Below are 19,437 nucleotides of genomic sequence, written 5' to 3'. Positions count from 1 at the left end.
TTCCTGCTGGTGTTGTTCTATCGGTTCCCCTCATCTGCTGTAGCGCGGCGCCGTGGCTGCCATCGCTCTAATCTGTTATCCATTACATCTACAGCAGCCTCTTTAACACAGGGAGGAGTCTTAATGACCGGCCCTCCCCGCCACTACTCCTTCTTCTTCTTCTTCTTCTCTAATTAATTTGTGACGCAGCGTCGGAGCCAAGTCATCGCCTCCATTTGTGAGGGAAGAAAAAAGAAACACCCTGCAACCTCTCCGCCGAGCCTCCACCTTTAATGAGCCAGAAAGCACCGCTGAGAACGGCGCTGATGAACCAATCAGGGTCGGCCGTGTGCTGCGCGTCAGTAACTGGCATCTCACACCCTTCCCCTCCGCCATCCTCCTCCTCCTCCTGGCCACCGCCGCCTGCCTTTACATAATATAATGACTGTTTCAGTCAGCTGCTACACAGGCCACACACTCTCTCCTCACCCCCCTCCACCCTAAACCCCTCCCACTACCTCCCTCTCACCCCACCCCTCTAGCTTTGGGCGCTCTGCCAGGCCCGATGCAATAAAGGAAAATACAAGAAAGGGAGACATTGTGTGAGAGAGAGAGAGGGGTAGAAAGAGGGCGAATGCGAGCTCCACCTAAAGTCACACTTTCCATAACAGAAGTTGGGCAGGTGAGACGTCTTTGTCACGAGAAAAAAAGGAAAATCGGACGGCGACACAAGAAGAAACATAGAAAGAGAGCAGCATTCCGACAGAAGGCAGGATTTTGTAACCCCCCCCCTCTCCTGCTACAGCTGTATAATACCACAAAGAAACCACTCCTTACTCCTCTACCCTCCCCCATCCCCCCCCCCCCCCCCCCTCACTGTAAAAATAAACACATGCTTACTTTCAGGGGCCCCTTAAATGTAGCCAGAGCTGAGAGCTTCATTTGTTAATACACCAACCAGGAGTGGATGTGGAGTGTGTAGGCATGTGTGCATGGGCGAGGATGTATATTTATATATATGTGTGTGTGTGTGTGTGTGTGTGTGTGTGTGTGTGTGTGTGTGTGTGTACGGGGGGTAATAAAGGAGTGACACAGCCAAGATACACGGAGAGCAGAGGGATTTTTTTCTTCATCTTGCGCTATCCTCGCAAAAAGTCTTTGTGTGTAGGCTGTGTGTGTGTGTGTGTGTGTGCAAGTGTGTGTGTGTGTGTGTGTGTGTGAGTGTGTGTGTGTGTGTGTGAGTGTGTGTGAGTGTGTGTGTGTGCAAGTGTGTGTGTGTGTGTGTGTGTGTGTGTGTGTGTGTGTGTGTGTGTGCGTGTGCGTGTGCAGGGCTAGAAAGGAGGCAGAGATGGCAGCTCTCTCCTGATGTAATGCCAACTCTTAATTCCCTCCTCCCATCCCCCAACACACACACACACTTGCACACACACTTGCACACACACACACACACACACACACACTTGCACGCACACACACACACACACACACACACAAAATGTTCTTTATGCAGAGTCCCGTCGATCAGATGGCCGCTTCTAAAATGTCCTCCTCAGAAATAAACCAGCAGCCTTTGTCACACTCACACCTCCTGTCCCGTCATGCCCTGGTCCTGGTCTAGTCCCGGTCCTGGTCTAGTCTAGCCCTTCCAGCGTGGCTCAGGTTAACACCATTTGTAAAAAAGCGTGCCTGTTGCCAGCTGACTGAGTGTGACGGTAATAGGGATGTTTTTTTTTTAAACTGCAGTGTGGAATCTGCTGCTCATTTCACGCACGATCTGCATCCCAACAATTGATTTGGCTGATGCAACCCCCGTTCCATAGCAGTAGTCAGTCTCCTCCTCGCCACCACCACCTCCACCTCCTTCCTCCTGGACTCTGTGGTTTTAAATATGCGAATCATTCTCCGTTTCTTTTTTCCCCAACAGTTTGATTCATCGCTGGATGTCGGTTCTTATCACTGAGGTGCAGGAGCCAGATGTGTCAGACCTGACTTCCCATCTCTACCCAAAAGACAAAAAAAAAAAAGTGCAATTACTGATCTGGTGCAGCGAATCACGTACCGCCTCCATTTGTGCCATTAATCCCAACGTCAAAATGGTGGTGATGGGTGCAAAATGGCTGCCATGGCACGGAAACTGGCAGGACCCTGAACCCGAATCAATACGATGTAAAGCAATACAGACTCCTCCTCACTCATCCTCAGGCTACAGGACTCATCATTTGTTTGACTGATTCTTTGGTGGAATTCCTTACGTTGTATTTTAAGAAAAAGAAGAGGTAGGAAGCTTTAAAGTGAAACCAGCTACGAAGCGGTTCAAGGTGTAAAGTCCTGGTGAGACAAAGAAATATGATCCAGGAAGTCCCGCTGGAACAGAATCATGCATTTATAAAAGGTTTGTTATCGTCTAACTATGAGGTAAACAGCAGACACAAAGGAAACCCCCATGTGTGTGTGGGTGATGGGATGTCATCCAGTGTGTTGGCCTCCAGACTCTAAACGGGACCCTAATTAACTAAACGAACATCATGCAGGATTACAGAAGACTTGGAACGACAGATCGAGACCATAAACTCACGTTTACAGTGTTTTTCTGAGATAATAAATCAAGTGAGACGGAGGGACGTTTCTGATGTACCCTTCAATCTGACTTCTTTTTACAAGCAGAGGAGTCGCCCCCTGATGGCCACTAGAGAGAATGCAATCATCAGAAACAGAGGTTGTCATCTGATCTGAGTGACCCCCCCCCCCAGAGAGAGAGAGAGAGAGAGAGACAGAGAGAGAGAGAGTTACAGCTGATGATTAAATTGAAGGGACAACTCGGGCACAGCAACACTTAAGGTGGGCTGACCTTTTAAGGTGGTTCAGCGCTATTCTCCATCAATCATTTTTTCTTTAATATTTCTTTTAACGGTGTAACTGATGGCAGAATTAAAACACTTAAATATTAACATCCTTACTGCAAACTCTGAATCAGGAAAAACACAAAGTTAACAAAGTTATTGTTACTGTAACGGTATTAATTAAGTACTCATATCGGTACTTGGTATTGGCAACTGCTACAATTTAAGTATTTAGCTGAAAAAAAAAAAAAGGTTGGAGCATCCCTATATTAATTTGACAGCCCTGATATATAAATAAATAAATAAATAGCAGGGTCGGGCCGGCGGTTTAATGAGGGACTGATCACCTGAAATCTTAATTATCAAGGAAAAAGTCTAAAAACATCAGGTGACCTCCAAAAAGGATGGAAAATCCTTCTCCACTTTCAACTTCAGCTCGCTGCTGCTTCATTTGTACAAATCAGACAGTGTGACTATTGAACAACAATGCAAGATGGGAACAAAATGGCCGCCGTGGACAATCCAAGCCCCCGCCTGGATGCACGATGCCTCCGTCTGCATCGTATAGAGGGATTACAGAGGGCAGCGTTAAATGGTGGTGTTGCTGAGCTCTAGGTGGCGTGGACGGCGCTCAGCCTCGCTGCTCGGGTCATACAGGGTGAACGGCAGGAAGTTCCTGCTATCCGTCTCATCACACCCAGCGAACGCAGCATCCGACTGCACGCCGATGTCTGCTGGAAGTGTTCTTAGAAGCAAGAGCATCCGTTCTTCACGCGCACAGCAGCTCCGGCTTCTAACGCCGGGACAGATTTCACAGTGAAACGGCGATAAACAGCTAGACGAGGGATTTAAATCAAATCCTTCATATTTGAGGATCAGGATAAGTCAAATTCAAGCACTTTTCAAGCATTTCAAGGTGTATTTTCATGCTTTTCCAGCACCTTCCAGCTGTGGAAGACTACATATTTGTATCAATCCAACCCTCAGTATTCAGTCTACTTATTATGTCACTTGTTCATCACATTAAATGAGATGTTAACGTTCCATAAACAACCAACATGAGACAGCTTTTTACAGAAGGACCACAAATGACTGAGGATGCAGATCCATGGCCACATCTTTCACACATATTTGCATACAAACACAGTAAAGGCAAACGATGCAGTATAAACCGTCTACCCGTTGTATGCAAGATGTCAATATTCAAATGCTGTGCAGCTTTACTTGTTGTCTATTCATCGAGTTAAAACCTGCTATTCTGCACAATCGCAGCACAAAAAAAGGTGAAGGTTTTATGGTTTAGATCTCCTTCTCCCTTCAGAACCACCTTAATTCTTTGTGGCATAAATTCAACAAGGTGTTGCACATCCACGATGTGAATCTCCCGCTCCACCACCACCACCCAAAGGTGCTCTAGTGGATTGAGATCTGGTGACTGTGGAGGCCATCCGAGTACAGTGAACTCATTGTTCAAGAAACCCGTTTCAGATGATTTGAGCTTCACGACATGGCGGGTTATCCTGCTGAAGGAAGCCATCAGACGGGATGGACACCCCCACACCATCACACCACCACCAGCCTGCACCGCTCACCGCTGATAGGAGGCGGGATGGATCCAAGCTTTCATGTCCTTTACACCAAATTCTGACCCGACCGTCCCGATGCAGAGACAGGCAGAACCCACAAACCTCCGTAGACCTTTGATACATCACTTTCCAGCCCCAATGACATGTGTGTGTCACATGACCACTGAAAATATTTAAGCAACAACCAACTACGTAGCGTACGTAGAATTCAGAACATCAGACTGTTAGCTAAACACCGGAGTACAGGACGAGTCATGAAACGGAAGAGAAAAGACAGGGATTTGATGAAAAACTACTCTATTTTTTAAATATATTTGACATAACAATAAATAAATGAATACCTAACATATTAAAACTGTCAAAAAGCATTTTATCGGGCATCCCAAACACACAACTCGGTGTTTCAGGATGATAAAGTAGTCCTGACCGGCTCGTGACACTGACCACAGGACAGGAAGTGAGGAGAAAACCTCCTTGTTGCTCATCAACAGTCCTTCAGGAAACCAACGGCTACCATCTGGCTACTTTTAGCTTTCAGTGCTAGAAGAGATGGAGAGAGATGTCCTGAAACAACAAACCCCCTCCATGTGCCAACAGGAGGCAGCGGCTCAGCTCACTGTTCCAGCTGACACACTGGATCTCAGCACACACACACACACACACACGCACGCACGCACGCACGCGCACACACACACACACACACACACACACACACACGCGCACACACACACACACGCACGCACACACGCACGCACGCACGCACACGCCTGGCTGTAAAGGGTGTTGATGACAGGGCTGCTGGGAATATGACCAAAAATTTGCATATGGCCAATTTTTTGACACTAATGACGCCAATCAGAACGGACCTCATAGCAACAGACTTGTAATTGGTTGCGTGTGGCGGCCCGGCCCGGTCGGTGCCGGCGGGATGCAGATTCAGGACCGGTGCCGTTTGGTTGCGTTGAAAAGAACCGGGTCAGAAGTCACACCCAACCTATACTTCCCCTACAGCACACACACCTTCCACCTAGCACCCAGACACATCGTTGCTCTTTATTAAACTAGACAACAGCTCATTGTGGGCGTTGCCATGACAACCGGTCGGCTATTTTTAAGCCGTGCCACTAATCAATTCCTGCTCTGCTGTCGCCTGAGGGGTGGGGGTGTGCGTGTGAGGGTACTGATGTGGTGGTGGTGGTGGTGGTAGGGGGCAAAGGGGAGGAGGAGGGGTGAGTGTGCAGTTAGAGACAAAGAGCGAAGAAGAAAAAAGGAAGTGAGAGAAAGAAACGGGCGCCGGGAATTCATCTCATACCAACACACACACACCAACACACACCAACACACAGGTCTTCATCCACGTTGCTGTCTGACCGTTTCCACGCCAACCTAACTGCTCACTGGTCTGTTCATTGGTTAGATGTTTAGCAACCTCTTCATCGTGAAGACGACTTTTAAACATAAAAAATAAGGATAGCCAACGGTTTATATTCGGGAACAATTCAATCTTGAATTACGCTAAGAAAGAAAACAACACAATATGTTGATTGTGGTGAATTTCCATGATCAGTAAATTATGTATTATATAGTTATAATGATCACAAGTGACTTGAAAGAGTGGTCTAGCTTGCTAATTGATAATTCATCCTTTATTCATGCAGGGAGATTCATGATCATCTTAATTAAGATTATTTGAACGTTAAAAGAATGTGTTTCTTAACTGTGACGCAATAAATATGTAAAAAAAAATATGCATATTTTGATGATTATCTGGACAATATTGTGACATTATTTCCTGGATTCAGAGGATGAGTGAAGCATATCCGCCATCATAATATAAAATAAAAAAATAATAAAATATGATCTCTGGCTCCACTTTAATTAGATAACATTAGTTACCTATATATTCTCTATCTTGTCAACCACAGCTGGTTGCTAGGTGATGGCCTTTGTGGTCTTCAAAAAGACAACGTAGACCACGAAGGCTGCATCCTTCCGCTGAGGTGGGATATGAATATCCACAACTCCTCAGATATAAACCAACTATTTATTTTTTTACATCAAAAGTGAAATTTCAAAGAGAGCGTTTTCAAATTGCAAGAGCCTCCCTTTAATTGCTTTATTCATGATGACTTAGCAAGCTTATTCGGCTGCAACTAATATAAGACGACTTCTCCGAGTCGTCTGGTTAATGTGCGCTCTCATTCTGACACAATAGAAAATATCACTCCGTCTCATTTATGTTTGATATAAATCTAAAATCCTCGTCGTCCGACTCTGAACTGCATAATAAAACGTATCCAGACAGCCAGTCAGCCGAGTGTCAAGTTACATTTATAAACTATTAGGAGTGGGAATCCCCACAGGCCCCACAATATGATATCATCACCATACTTGAGCCACAATACTGAAGAGTACGATAACATCTTTACCAATCGATTTTGATTGATTACAAGTTTTCACTTCGTCAGTGAAGTGACTTTCTGGTAATCCTGCTGACTTTACTTGTGACCACACGGGGGGAAAAAACGCTGGATTAAAAAAGCAACGGCTGCCAAAAATGATTAATTTGCATTTGCAATATTAACAGTTCATATTATAAAAAGGTTGATACTTGGCCTCCATGAGAATGGACTCCTACAAGGTCACAGTGACCTTCAGCCTCAAGTTCAAGTGGACATTTGTGCCCAATTCTTTGGTGGCTGGTCTGGAATATCAGATCATTAGAATACTCATTTGTTGGGTAGTAGTAGTAGTAGTAGTAGTAGTAGTAGTAGTAGTAGTAGAAGTAGTTTGTTTTATTTGTACCTCTCGGGATTACAAACATGCATAAAAGAAACTGTTTTTCTCCCCAATAATAAATAACAATAGTAGAGGTGATATGTCCACATGTTCATGTTTAAAAGCCAGGCCACCAGAACACTGCTACACTCACAGCTGTAACGTTACTGGTAATAGAATACGCCCATCCTCTCTCTCTGTCTCTCTCCGTCTCTTGACCACACACACAGCGGGTACCGATGGTACCGAGCTGATGGTTCACACTTGAAAGCACACAAACGAGTCTGGAAAACGTTTCAATTCAGAACCGATGCCTCATCTGATCGGCTCTTCTGATCAGAATTAGAGATCGCCGATCAAATGATTGAGAACAGCTGATCAGCTGATCGGAGGCTGCACCCGTAACCTGATCAGAAGGCAGCAATTATATCGTTTGTTTACAGTGTCAATATTTCCTGTATGTTTGCTTATTATTTTTCCTTTTCCTGCTGATGGAAACACTGCAAATGTGAGACGAATAAAAGTACACTCTTATCTTAAAAATTAAAGACATGAGACTTATTCTATTTTTATGATCAGAATATGTGATAATTGGACAAAAACAAGAGGGATTTCAATCAAATCCTTTGTCTTTGATCGGACCGCTTAATACTGGTTGGTACTAGCTTACGTTAGAAAACATATTGTCAAATAAATGTAGTGAAGTAAAAATTACAATATTTCCCTATGAGATGTAGTATATTGGTAAAGTACAAGTACCTCAAAATAGTACCTGAATGTACATTGTTACCCTGTCTGCAAGAGCACACCGTTCCTCATAGACGACCCTCTTTATTTTGCTCTCAAAGGGATGCATTTAACTTTAAAATGTACACATTTGCATGACCCCTGACCCCCCATACAGGGTACGAGGTCTCATAAAACCTGCAGGAAACACGGATCCCTTATTGTCAGACATTGTTGTTGTTCTGTGCCTTTAAAAAAAAGATGTAATATTCTCTGTTTTTTTTAAATTTAATCATTTATTTTTGTCCAGGGAACAGAGCACAGTGAAATAAAAAAAACAAAAAACGCTCTAAACCAGTCTGAGCCAGTTTGTAACCTCAGGGTATGGAATTATCTCTTAATACGTAGCCGTTAGTGGTCAAACGTCACACAGTAAGACAGTCAGAAAGAGGGCGAGCCAGGGAGGGAGGTGAGGAGGAGGAGGAGGAGGAGGAGCAGCCGCCCCGGTGTTTTCAGAGCAGAAAAGAGAAAAATCTCTTCCTTTAAGGGCTGGCACTTTGACAAGAAAAGGCTGAGTGCAGAACTTCAGACCACAGGGTGGGGCAGACACTGTTTCAGCAGCTAAACGAGAGAAAAAGCGAGAAGAAAAAGAAAAAAGCAGCGGGAACACGAGACCATCCAGTCAGAGCGAGGCACATCGAGGTAACACAGACGTCTTAAAATGGGGCTGAATGTGTCAACACACAGCAGACGACACACAATGCTCCTCAGAAACGATATGAGCTGCACTAATTCCCCCCCGACGGTTCATTCGCTGTCACACTGTACTCCGTGGATATTTCAGGGAGGCTGCCGCATCATTGTTGGATGCCGGTGTTCGTTTACATGCAAGGAAGATGTCACAGATGCTATTTTAGGGAAAGATTTGTTGCTGAAAAATGAAACGATGAACAATAAAATGCCACTCGAGTCACTTTTTTTTTTTTTTACTTGACTGGTTACAATTTTAGCAACATTAACTTTATTTATTTTCTACTCCATGCATTCTGTTATGAGCAGCCGGGAACTTGTGGTTTTGAAAAGTGAAGCCTGAACTTGCATTCTTACCATCATCTGGTTTTTTAAAAGAAGTCTGATTGCATGAGTCAAGTCTTCTCTCTGATTTATTACCCCTGTAAACATTGTAAACATGAGTTTATGGTCTCAACCACGAGTTTCAAGTCTTCTTCAATCCAGCCTGATGTTCATTTAGTGAATTATGGCCACATTTATAGGCCGTAAAGCAGGGGACGCTTCAGGGGGCGGGGCCTATCTGCTGATTGACAGGCCGCTACCACAGCCTCGCTACCAATGCTAGTTAGCTACTAAGATGGCTTTAACACTTAGCTGTAAAGTTGACCTTGAACTATAGAAGCTAACTTTGCTAACAGCTTCACACCAGAATCCACATGGATCCAGACCCAGTAAGGTTCTGCTCGGGGTCTTCATCAGCTCCAACAAGCAAAAAAATACTGGAAAAAACTTTCCATCCCTGGTTGCAAATGTTCCAAGATGGCGACTTTGAGGCTTCAAAACTGTAGTCTGGTAAACAATCGGTGACATCACCATGACAACTTGTACTTCTTACAGACAGGCTGTGGTTGTCAGTTTGTGAAAGTTAACTGTTAACATGTCAGTCGCCTTTAAAAAGCCTCATTCGGCGGTCGGTGTACTAAGCTCCGCCTTCTTGTGTCACTTCTGGTTGATATCACATGGACTACATATCCACGTCTTGTATACAGTAGACTAAGATGGGGATACATAGTCCAGTTAGGAGACTGGCTGTCTGCTGATCCCAGGTCTGCTTGCTCTCCGTTACCCTTGCACAGCCATGCCCCTTCAAAACAGGATAATGGCTGAAAGCTACTGACACGAAACACAGTCCGGGTTTTTCAAAATGCAGTTAATATAAACAGAGCCGAGTCAACGCTGGTCTGAGGTCAGCACATCAGAGAACTATGCACTGCCCTGACAGAGAGCAGCAATGAACAATCACAACACCTTAAAATAGTCCTCATATATACAGAATGTTTATCGTTATGTTACTGTGCACTATGTCAGATAACTGTTTAAAAGTGTTGTTATTCATGTTTGTATGGTTACATTCTTTATTTTAATAATTCTGACATTTTTTTTAATGTTGTTACGTCTGGAACGATCTTACAATAACTGGATTTCAAATTTGAGCTAAAAAAAAAGGAGGATTTTAATGACGAGGTGAGTTAACTAACCATGACATTTCAGGTACATTATGTAGTTTTAATTAATTATGGACAAAATATAAACAGACTAAATGTGAAACATGAAGTAAACATGGTGGAGGTTTATGTAAACTAGGTGGCCGATGTATTAGATGGACAATGACATGCAGTAAGTACAGAAATACTTAAATATATACTTGGTCACGTCCCACCGCTGATTAATACCACGCTGTAACAAAACAACACAAATCATGAGCTGCTGCGACCGACAGAGAAAGTTCTAGTGGAAAAGTTAGTCGAGAGCCTCGCTGCTGTTTCCGAGCTAAATAATGAACATTAAACTGGTCATTTATGTAATTTATCAAGAAAAAACTGTTCCTCGTTTCTTCAGTGGGAGGATTTGTTGCTCGTCTCTGTGAAATAAATGTCTGCAGAGTTTGTAAGACATTAGAAGATGTGATTTGGAGCTCTTGAATGTTTCTCTACTTTCTCACATTTTAAGAGACAAAACGGTTAAACAAAGGAAAAATAAATTGTTAGTTGACGCCCTTAAATACTCCCACCCAGAAATTCAACCCTTAAGTGTCATCGCTTGATGATTAACATGCATTGTGGTCCGTGTGAATAAAGTATTGAGGTTCAACATCCAGTAATAATAACAACCAGTGAGCTGCTAACAACTAGCGCTCCTCTCTAACATCATATTTCACAATTTTGATCAACTTGGTTCCAACGTTTTGGTCCCTGTGACATCACTAGTCTATATAAACTATGTTAAAGCCATTATGTATTAACTGTACATGTTTATAAACAGCCTTTAGGCTTCATGGTGGTTATTAAATCATCACTGCATGAGAAATCCCTTTCAAACGTTTCTGGATATTTTGATGAATACACCGTTTTAACAGAACTGCTAAGAAACAGCTGAGGTCCATGTTTACTCCTCGGTCAGCTGATGTGATTCACATACACTGCAACAGGAAATAAACTGGAACACATTTGGTATGTTTACAACCAGTGCGTGATACCGGTACTCTCTGGTATGCAGCACCGCTGGTACTTTTATACTTCACTCTTGGGTGTACTGTGTTCTCCATATCAGGTTCTCTGGGCTTTTTATTTTATCTACTTTATTAATTTCTCTTTGTAGTTCCACATTTTTTTTTATTTCCACACTTCTTTTAATTTTTACAATTTATATTTCCACATTTTTTATTTACATATCTATTCTACTCTATATTTCCACATTTATTTTACATATTTATTCTTTATAATGGCACTCCATATCAAGCACTGTTTATAAATGTGAAACCATCAATTTGGTCGGTATTTTACACATGGCTTTAACTCCTTTTCTAAAAACAATGAATCAATCACGTACTATTAGTGTTACGACATCAGAGGAACGTCCACGGCACATTGTGTGAATACTAACAGCATCCCATCGTAGTATTATGGTTTTATTCCATCCATCAGGTATCACTGCAGAAAACAAAGCCCTGATGGTGGTTGTGTCCAGTGAGCATCCAGACGAGTTGACTGGGGTGACCCTGTGCAGCACCTGGTTAAACGCAGCACAGCAATGCAGCAATGATCCGCGCACCCGCTTATTCACGGGCTGGATTAGTCACAGCGGCGCTGCCACGGGCTGCTGGGCCATTTCTACGAGCCACTGATGAAACACACATTTCCCCGCACTCATTTTACTACAATGAGCACACGCACACACACACACACACACCACTCCCAGCTTTATGCATTCATTAAAATCACACGTCAATTAGTGCCTCGTTTTATACAGGTATTACCCATACCCACTGGTTTTTTCCAGTTAATCAACCAGATTTCTCTCTTGTCAAACACAATGTGATAATAAACTCCCATGTAATAGCATAATGATAACACATAATATAATAATAATAATATAAAAAAATAATAAACCATGTGTGGGGGACGATATGAACAACTTATGTTATGATTATCCTGCTCAAAATAATCACGATTCAAAATATTACCCAGATAATCATCAGAAATGGCTACCGTTGACTGGCATGTTTGAAATCACTTCACGTACAGTTTCTCTGGCTTGAAAATAATCACCCACTAGGATCGATGTAATCATGTCCAAAAGCAATAACTACGCTGGCACACATTATACAAGAGTGATATCCGGATCGGGTTCACGCTAGACCACGAGGAAACCTGGGAGACTCCTGGAAGAAAGTAAAATCCTCCTAGAACAGGTCCAACGTGACTTGGACTGATCACTAAACATGGGTAAGTATGGGTCGATAAACATCTAAATGCTTAAAATGTCAGTAAAAGACATTGGAATTGTTTTCTTCACAGTCTATCAAGAAGGAAAGTGTTATTACATAGAAGATCGTAAAGGAAAATCAAAAATAATGTAAATTTAAAATAGAAATATTCTGGGAGTCTGTTTTTTCTGATAATTTCTGGAGGCCTTTATTTATTATTATTATTTTTTTAAATCAAGCTTATTTATTTCACTTCACAAAAGGACCTCGACTAACTCGCATCCTGGTCGGACACCATGCTTATGTCTCAATTCTTCTCGAGGAAACAGCTGCCTGCTGTTCAAGGTGCCTCTCAAGCATATAACTGGAGTTCCAGCGAGTAGTGACATCTTGAATAAGGGTGTGTTTTGGCATAATAAACATCTCCTGCTTGCTCTCCAAAACGTGTGCAGCGGTTGGGCAACGGTGAAAAAAGAAAACCCCTCTGATTCTGGACACTTGGTTGAGTCCCGTTACTTTCTGTGATGCTAAATTAATTGTGTTGTGCAAGACATCCAATTTAGGGGGCCTAGTCCGGCTTCACTGACAATATTTTTTAAGCATCGCCTGTTTTTTAATGTTCCTGGCCTCTCCAACTTCCAAGTCAGATTGGGTTTGTAGAACACGGCATCCCAGCTTCCACTCATGGGTGATGCGATGGGCAGCCTCGGTAGATCTGGACGTCCCCGGACAAGTCATGTACAAAAGCAGCTTTTGCTTCTTCATAATGCCATAAAAACACTGAGGGCATTCGTTATTGCTTTGGCCTGAATTGTCGGCCAAATGCTGAATGGAGGTGGGTTTTTTGCACTACACTTGTCATTTCCCTGCTGCTGCGATCTTCCTGTTTTGTATTTCAACAGGAAACTGAGGTGTTCCCAAACAGGAGACATTAAAAGATAAAAAAGGGAGCATCTTCAAGCTCTGGCTTCCCATTTCATTGACCATGACGTTCACTAGTTAGCCCTCACATGCGAGTACAAACTTCCTGTCCGCCATGTAAAAACAGACCTACTGAAAGTTTCTGGTACAAATAAAGACAGTACTACGTTTGTAGTTTTTTCTAAACCCTTGTGTCAAAGGTTAATGTCCCCATCGAGCACGTTTTACTAAATAGACACATTTAAGGATTTTACGTATTTGTTTAAAAATGACTATCAGAGATCATTATCCCAACAATCAACGTCGGTGAGATGGTAGCTCTACATGAGAAATTAAAAAGCACATCCTTGAAATCCCATCACAAGCAAGTCTGACAGCCAGGCAAACATGTTAAAGTAAATTAATCATAATCTGCATTGTTTCAATAAGAGGATGATTAAAAAACATCACACCCTAATTGCCCTGATTGCATATTCATCAGAAGCTACAGTACTATACTCTAGAGGTACTGTAAAAAAAAAAAAAACCTGTCGTAGCAGAATGTCAGCAGCCAATGGACTCTGAGCTGGAAATAGGAAGAGGAAGGACTCCATCATTGAGAACGGCTCCAGTTCATTCACACTCTTCAACAGCGGGGACCTTTCATTCATACAGACCCACTATCACTATGTGAGTGGAGGGCTGAGTGTATCAAGGTCTGCCAGCGTTTATCTCAGACCCAAAAGGCTGCGGGGACTACTTTACTTCCACTCACTCTCACACATCAAGATTTGTGAAGTGAACTTAAAAAGGTATCTTGTGTTAAAAAAAAAATAAATAAAAATGGATTGTGCTCTAAAAAACAACAGCAACCAGCTCGGTCTAAAGTGACACTGCTGAGGGAAAGTGAAAGGTTTTCGTGGCGAGAAGTGACAAAGCAATGACAATTTCCTGCCGTCTGTCAACTTTCCTAGTGACTGAATGTTTGTTATTGCCCGAGTAGACCCCAAAAAACATCTTCAACGTGTCCCTTTTTTTGTATTCAAGGACCATGCAGTCTCTTATCACCTCATTCTAGTCTGTGTGGATTATTCAACCAGGCATTATTACACCAGTGCCATCACAAAGCACACATACGAGCCTCCATCTGCATGTGTGACTCATGTTAAATCTTAAAGAGGAGCCTCGTCGTGCAGCAACAGAGCTAATTCAGACACGGAGTGAAGTCACGTATACCGCAGAATAATAGGCAGTACAACATTAAATATTGATCCCCCCCCCCCGGTTTGGTCTCTAACGTCATCGAGAACATCTACCTCCGAGTTAATCCGCCCGCTCAGGGGATCCAACACGGCCTTGAACCGAGCCCCCCCCTCCTTTTACAGTAAAGATGTTGGGCTGTGCTGTCAGGCGCCAGGCAGCCATTTAGGTGCATATGGAGCCAGTTGAGTAAATGGCTGATGCATTTTCGGATTTTTCTACCTAATTGCTGAGAGCACATCAGCGACGCCGGCCCTCCTCCTCCTCCTCTCCCCGGCGCGTTTTAATCCACCACCACGTACCAGCTTCAAATTACAAAACCCCTCTTAGGATGCGATTTTAAAATGAGCATTAACAAGTATTTTTTTTTTTTAGGGGAGGACGCTGGCTCTTTTTTTCCTCTACCCAGTCTGAGTTAACCCCCTAGAGACTCCGGATCAAACAATGAAACGGGGGATTGGAGGCACAACGTTTTCATCACAATATCTCCGCTAACAGTTCGCTTTATTGTGAAAACACCGGGGAGGGTTGATTTTATAACGTATCCGACAACATCTCCAGACATTTAGGTGTAAAAATACATGTAATAATAATAACAGTTCGAAGGCGACGGCTGCTGGGTCGCCAACATGTCAGCCCGCATCAATAAATAGCAAAAGCAAAGCCGCTTCTATTGTCTATCGGCGTATCCTCCGCTAGCGAAAAACGACAGCTAGCAGCTAGCCGTCCTGCCGCGACGCGAATCCCGCCGCTGCCATTTAAAAACAATCTCCCGCTGGAGCCCAGAGACGGGGAGAGGGCCCCGCTCACATCCTCGGACTTACCTGTCTCCTTTACGCCTCAGTGTGTACCGTCCTCCGGGTTCACGGTCCGGTCCTGACGCGCTACAAAGCGGCTCCTCACCACCACCAGTCCCCGGCACCCGGCAGGCAGCACTGAGCCGCTGATTGGGCCTCGGCAGACGCTTCACCCCCTCGGTGCCACCAGACAGAGCGCTGATTGGTCGCGCGGGTCCCTCCGTAAAAGCCAGACAGACCGACCCGATTGGCTGTCCGTCTCCGTGGCAGTTCCAGACAGACAGCTGATTGGTCCCCTGGCTCTTATCACGGGAGCGCACTCGAGGCCGCTGATTGGTCGTTTATTTCCGCGGTGCAGACATAGAGAGACGTGATTGGTCGGTAGTAGTGTTGTTGTCTGTGTCTGGACGGAGAGCCATGTTTAACTCTAATGGGGCAAAAAGGAAACAATGTGTTCGTTTACGTTCATTAAAATAACCGTTTATACGTTAATTGTTTTTAATCAGTTTCAGTCACTGGAGTCAGGGATTAAGACGAATCCGGTTGGCCACGTTTTTAAACCCGGATGTATTTGTTATACCGGGTTCCTAACGGGTTTCTATGCGCGCACACATGGACGACAAAGACCCAAGACGGGGCAAACAAATCGGTGACAGCAGTGCGGATGGCTGATGAGAAACGTCATTACAACGAATCCACAAACGAAGCCCTCTGCAGGCGACTGTCAGTCCTAAATGTGCCACAAAGGAAAACTCTCCAGCCTGCAGCATCATTGCAATTTGTTTTTTTAAAAAGTGCAACGGTTCAAAACATTGCCAGGGATCGGGATCGCAGGGATCAGTTATTGCAATGCTGATCAATTGCATAGACCCGTTATAACTCACATTCCTAGACGGTGTGTAATGCAAACTAGATCGGCGTGGTATTAACCAGGAATCTCAATATGAGGCTGCTCATTATAAGAGACTGGGTGTTAAAAATAAATAAATATTACAAATCGAATTGTCAGTTTGTTTTTTTTACATCAATGTTCCCAATTGTGAAGAGAAAATATGAAGTTGATGACCTACTTTGCACATAGACACTGACATTATTCATCATACTTGACAATACTTGCATTTTTGTTAAAGATCTTTTTCCTTTCCCAGCATGCATCTGTTAATAAGTTACTACAATATTACAGTAATATTGCTGTGGCCATGTGGCTCTATTAATCAGGATTTAAAAATCATGCACATGTTATTTTTGGGAATGAAACAGTGCTTTTGCACTATGGTGAACCTGCAGGTGGACATCTGGACACACAGGTTATGTTATCATACACATTTCCAGCTTCAGGCTGTAGACAATGAATGAAGTTACATGCTGCTGGCAGCTGTTCATATTGACTGCCACGGAGAGTGCGCCCTCTGGTGGCCTCACAGGTTTGAACAGTAAAAAGCTCAACAACTGTGTTGCTATTTTTATCACGTATTTAATTATAATGTTCATTTCATGTTTTGGATCCTCAATAATATCACTTGAATATATTCAATTAATTTGTATTTATCAGAATAATCTATTCATTTCAGTCCTCCTTTTCCCGAGAATCCTATATAATTACATCACAATTCAACAATAAAATAAGAATAAAAAAAGAATAAAAGAACATTTTATTATATCAATCCACAGTAAAAAGTCTGCATAGTCTGTTAATCAAGTGTAGCCTACTTGTGTCCATATTTGAATGTAGAAGTTCCTGTTTAGACCTCTCCTAGTTGTAATTAATGACTTTATAAATAGTCAATTTATTGAATCACGGCTGTAAAGGTCAGTTATAAGCAATTAATAAGAACTTTGATTTGCTTGGTTGTTAAAAGAATATTTTAGATTCCTCCAGCAGGACTTTGACATCTTAATATTTATATAAACTTAATATTTCTCACTGCAGACTTGATGGATAATCACCCTTTATTAACGACTTTGTTAACATTAGAAGCTCCACCGCTGCTGCCTCTACATAAGGAGATGCTGGAATATTACAAAATATTTAATTGGGAGCACAGCTGCTCACAACTCGGATGTCTTTGGGCATTTCACCTCCGTATAGTATCAGCCAAATGAGATAAATCTCACTCAAGGAGTTGCCATAGCAGCTGGTCATGTGATGTCTTCGATGGGCCTTCGTCATGTGTGTGGTTGGGACTCACTCCTGAAGGAAAGAGAGAGATGATCTAACGGGAATCCCCTCCATCATCTCAGAGTGGCTCTTCAGATCGATTTCAGAGGAAGAGGAAAAAATCCCTCACCTGCTGCTCGCTCATCCTTGGGGGAAAGGCAGAGACAGGATTGTTAAAAGGAGCACCGATGAGAGTGGACGGACACGACACCGGAACTGGGAAGTTCTGAGGGAGGTTTTACTGGTTCCTATGACGACGGGGAAGTTCAGAGGTGAAATAACAACAAATTACAAGATCTCACGTTACTGTAATTGAGTAGCCTGTTTGTGTACTTGTACTTTTTGGAGTATTTTTTTTAAATTCAGTAAATATACTGAAGTAAGTTTTAACAGAAGTAAATTCTTTATTTTTCTTTTGATGAAATTAATGAAATGTCTATTATTATTTTTAATTATTACATTTGTAAAGCCGCTAAGAGGTTCAGCGTGTCTTGGGTGCTAATATTACTGCTGCTAATATTACTACTACTGCTAATATTACTACTACTGCTAATATTATTACTACTGCTAATATTACTACTACTGCTAATATTACTGCTGCTAATATTACTACTACTGCTAATATTACTACTACTGCTAATATTATTACTACTGCTAATATTACTACTACTGCTAATATTACTACTACTGCTAATATTACTACTACTGCTAATATTACTACCAACACTAAATGCAGATGAAACCCAAGAGCGGTCTGTCAAGATTTCTGCCTCTGATTTTGTTGTTGTTTTTTTCTCTCCACTATGTGGCGCTGTCACTCTTTGCTCCTGGGTGATGTTTGGACTCTGAAATGTGTGTGTTCTATAGTCCTGCTCTGTGTGTAAAGTATCCTGAGGTAACTTTTGTTGTGTTATGACTCGTTAAATAAAATTAAATTGAAATGACAGCTTTCCTCACCTCATCATCAGAGAGTCCTTTTTCTTTTGCCGTTGAAAGTCTCCATCTTTCAGGATCGACTCTGCAGTGAGGAGATGAGAAGTTCCTGTTGTGTTGACGTCCTGCCAATAGTCCAATTTTGAAACGAAAAACGAATAAAAACACTGGATGACTTTAAATATGAAATGCCTGGACAGAAATATTGGGCTTATAAGACGCGTTAATGTCAGGGAACTTAGCAGCGTGCATCACCATGGAAACCAACATCACCATCATCAAAGAGTCTGAATAAGGGGACGGACTGCAGAGTTTTGGGTCATCAGCTGCACCTAATGATGGTAAGTCAACCCTATACTGTCACTTAAACATGGTCTAATGTTTGCATGTGTATAAAAAGTAGATTTAATATCTGACAGAGGAATGCCAAATAGATTTTTCAGAGCAACTGAGTTGTTTGAATGCAGGTTTCTGCATCTTCTAGCAGACATTCAGGTGCTTTCAGGTATCCAGTGACTCATGATCTTCAATCCCAGCTCAGCTGCCCCTTGGGGGGTAAAAAAAAAATTGATGCGGCACGTCTCTCCTCACCTCCGCACGGAGACAGACTGGAAATTCCCCAGAATGCCTCTCTGCCTCAAAAGGTGGCTACCTCTGCAACAACCCTGCACGTCACCCGCCTCAATTAACCAATCGGCGTCGGCGTCTGGTGGCTCTTTGTTCGCGCGGTATGGAAATGACACCGTGTAGTTGCGGGGCGCGTGCGCGATGCGGGTGCACACGTGCGAGCAGCTGCAGATGTGATGAAGGCGCGAATCCCGCTGATCCGGTTGAATCGGCGGTCAGACAGAGAGAGAGAGAGAGAGAGAGAGAGAGAGAGAGAGAGAGAGAGAGAGAGAGAGAGAGAGAGAGACAGACAGACAGACAGACAGAGAGAGAGAGAGAGAGAGAGAGAGAGAGAGAGAGAGAGAGAGAGAGAGAG

The 19,437-nt window shown here is 43.0% G+C and overlaps 1 protein-coding gene across 2 annotated transcripts in view; it reads right to left on the bottom strand.

Moving 5' to 3' along the window:
• The window catches only part of gatad2b (GATA zinc finger domain containing 2B), a 33,258-nt gene extending 17,770 nt beyond the window's left edge, over positions 1-15,488 (bottom strand). For both annotated transcript variants that reach the window (XM_084032990.1, XM_084032991.1), the window contains exon 1: positions 15,392-15,488. The gene's annotated coding sequence lies outside the window, so the exon portion shown is untranslated. The remainder of the gene's footprint in view (positions 1-15,391) is intronic.
• Positions 15,489-19,437: the final 3,949 nt, after the last annotated feature.

This window comes from Eutrigla gurnardus (genome assembly GCF_963514095.1).
Source record: "Eutrigla gurnardus genome assembly, chromosome: 17".
NCBI lineage: Eukaryota > Metazoa > Chordata > Actinopteri > Perciformes > Triglidae > Eutrigla > Eutrigla gurnardus.
This window is presented reverse-complemented; position numbering and strand designations above follow the sequence as displayed.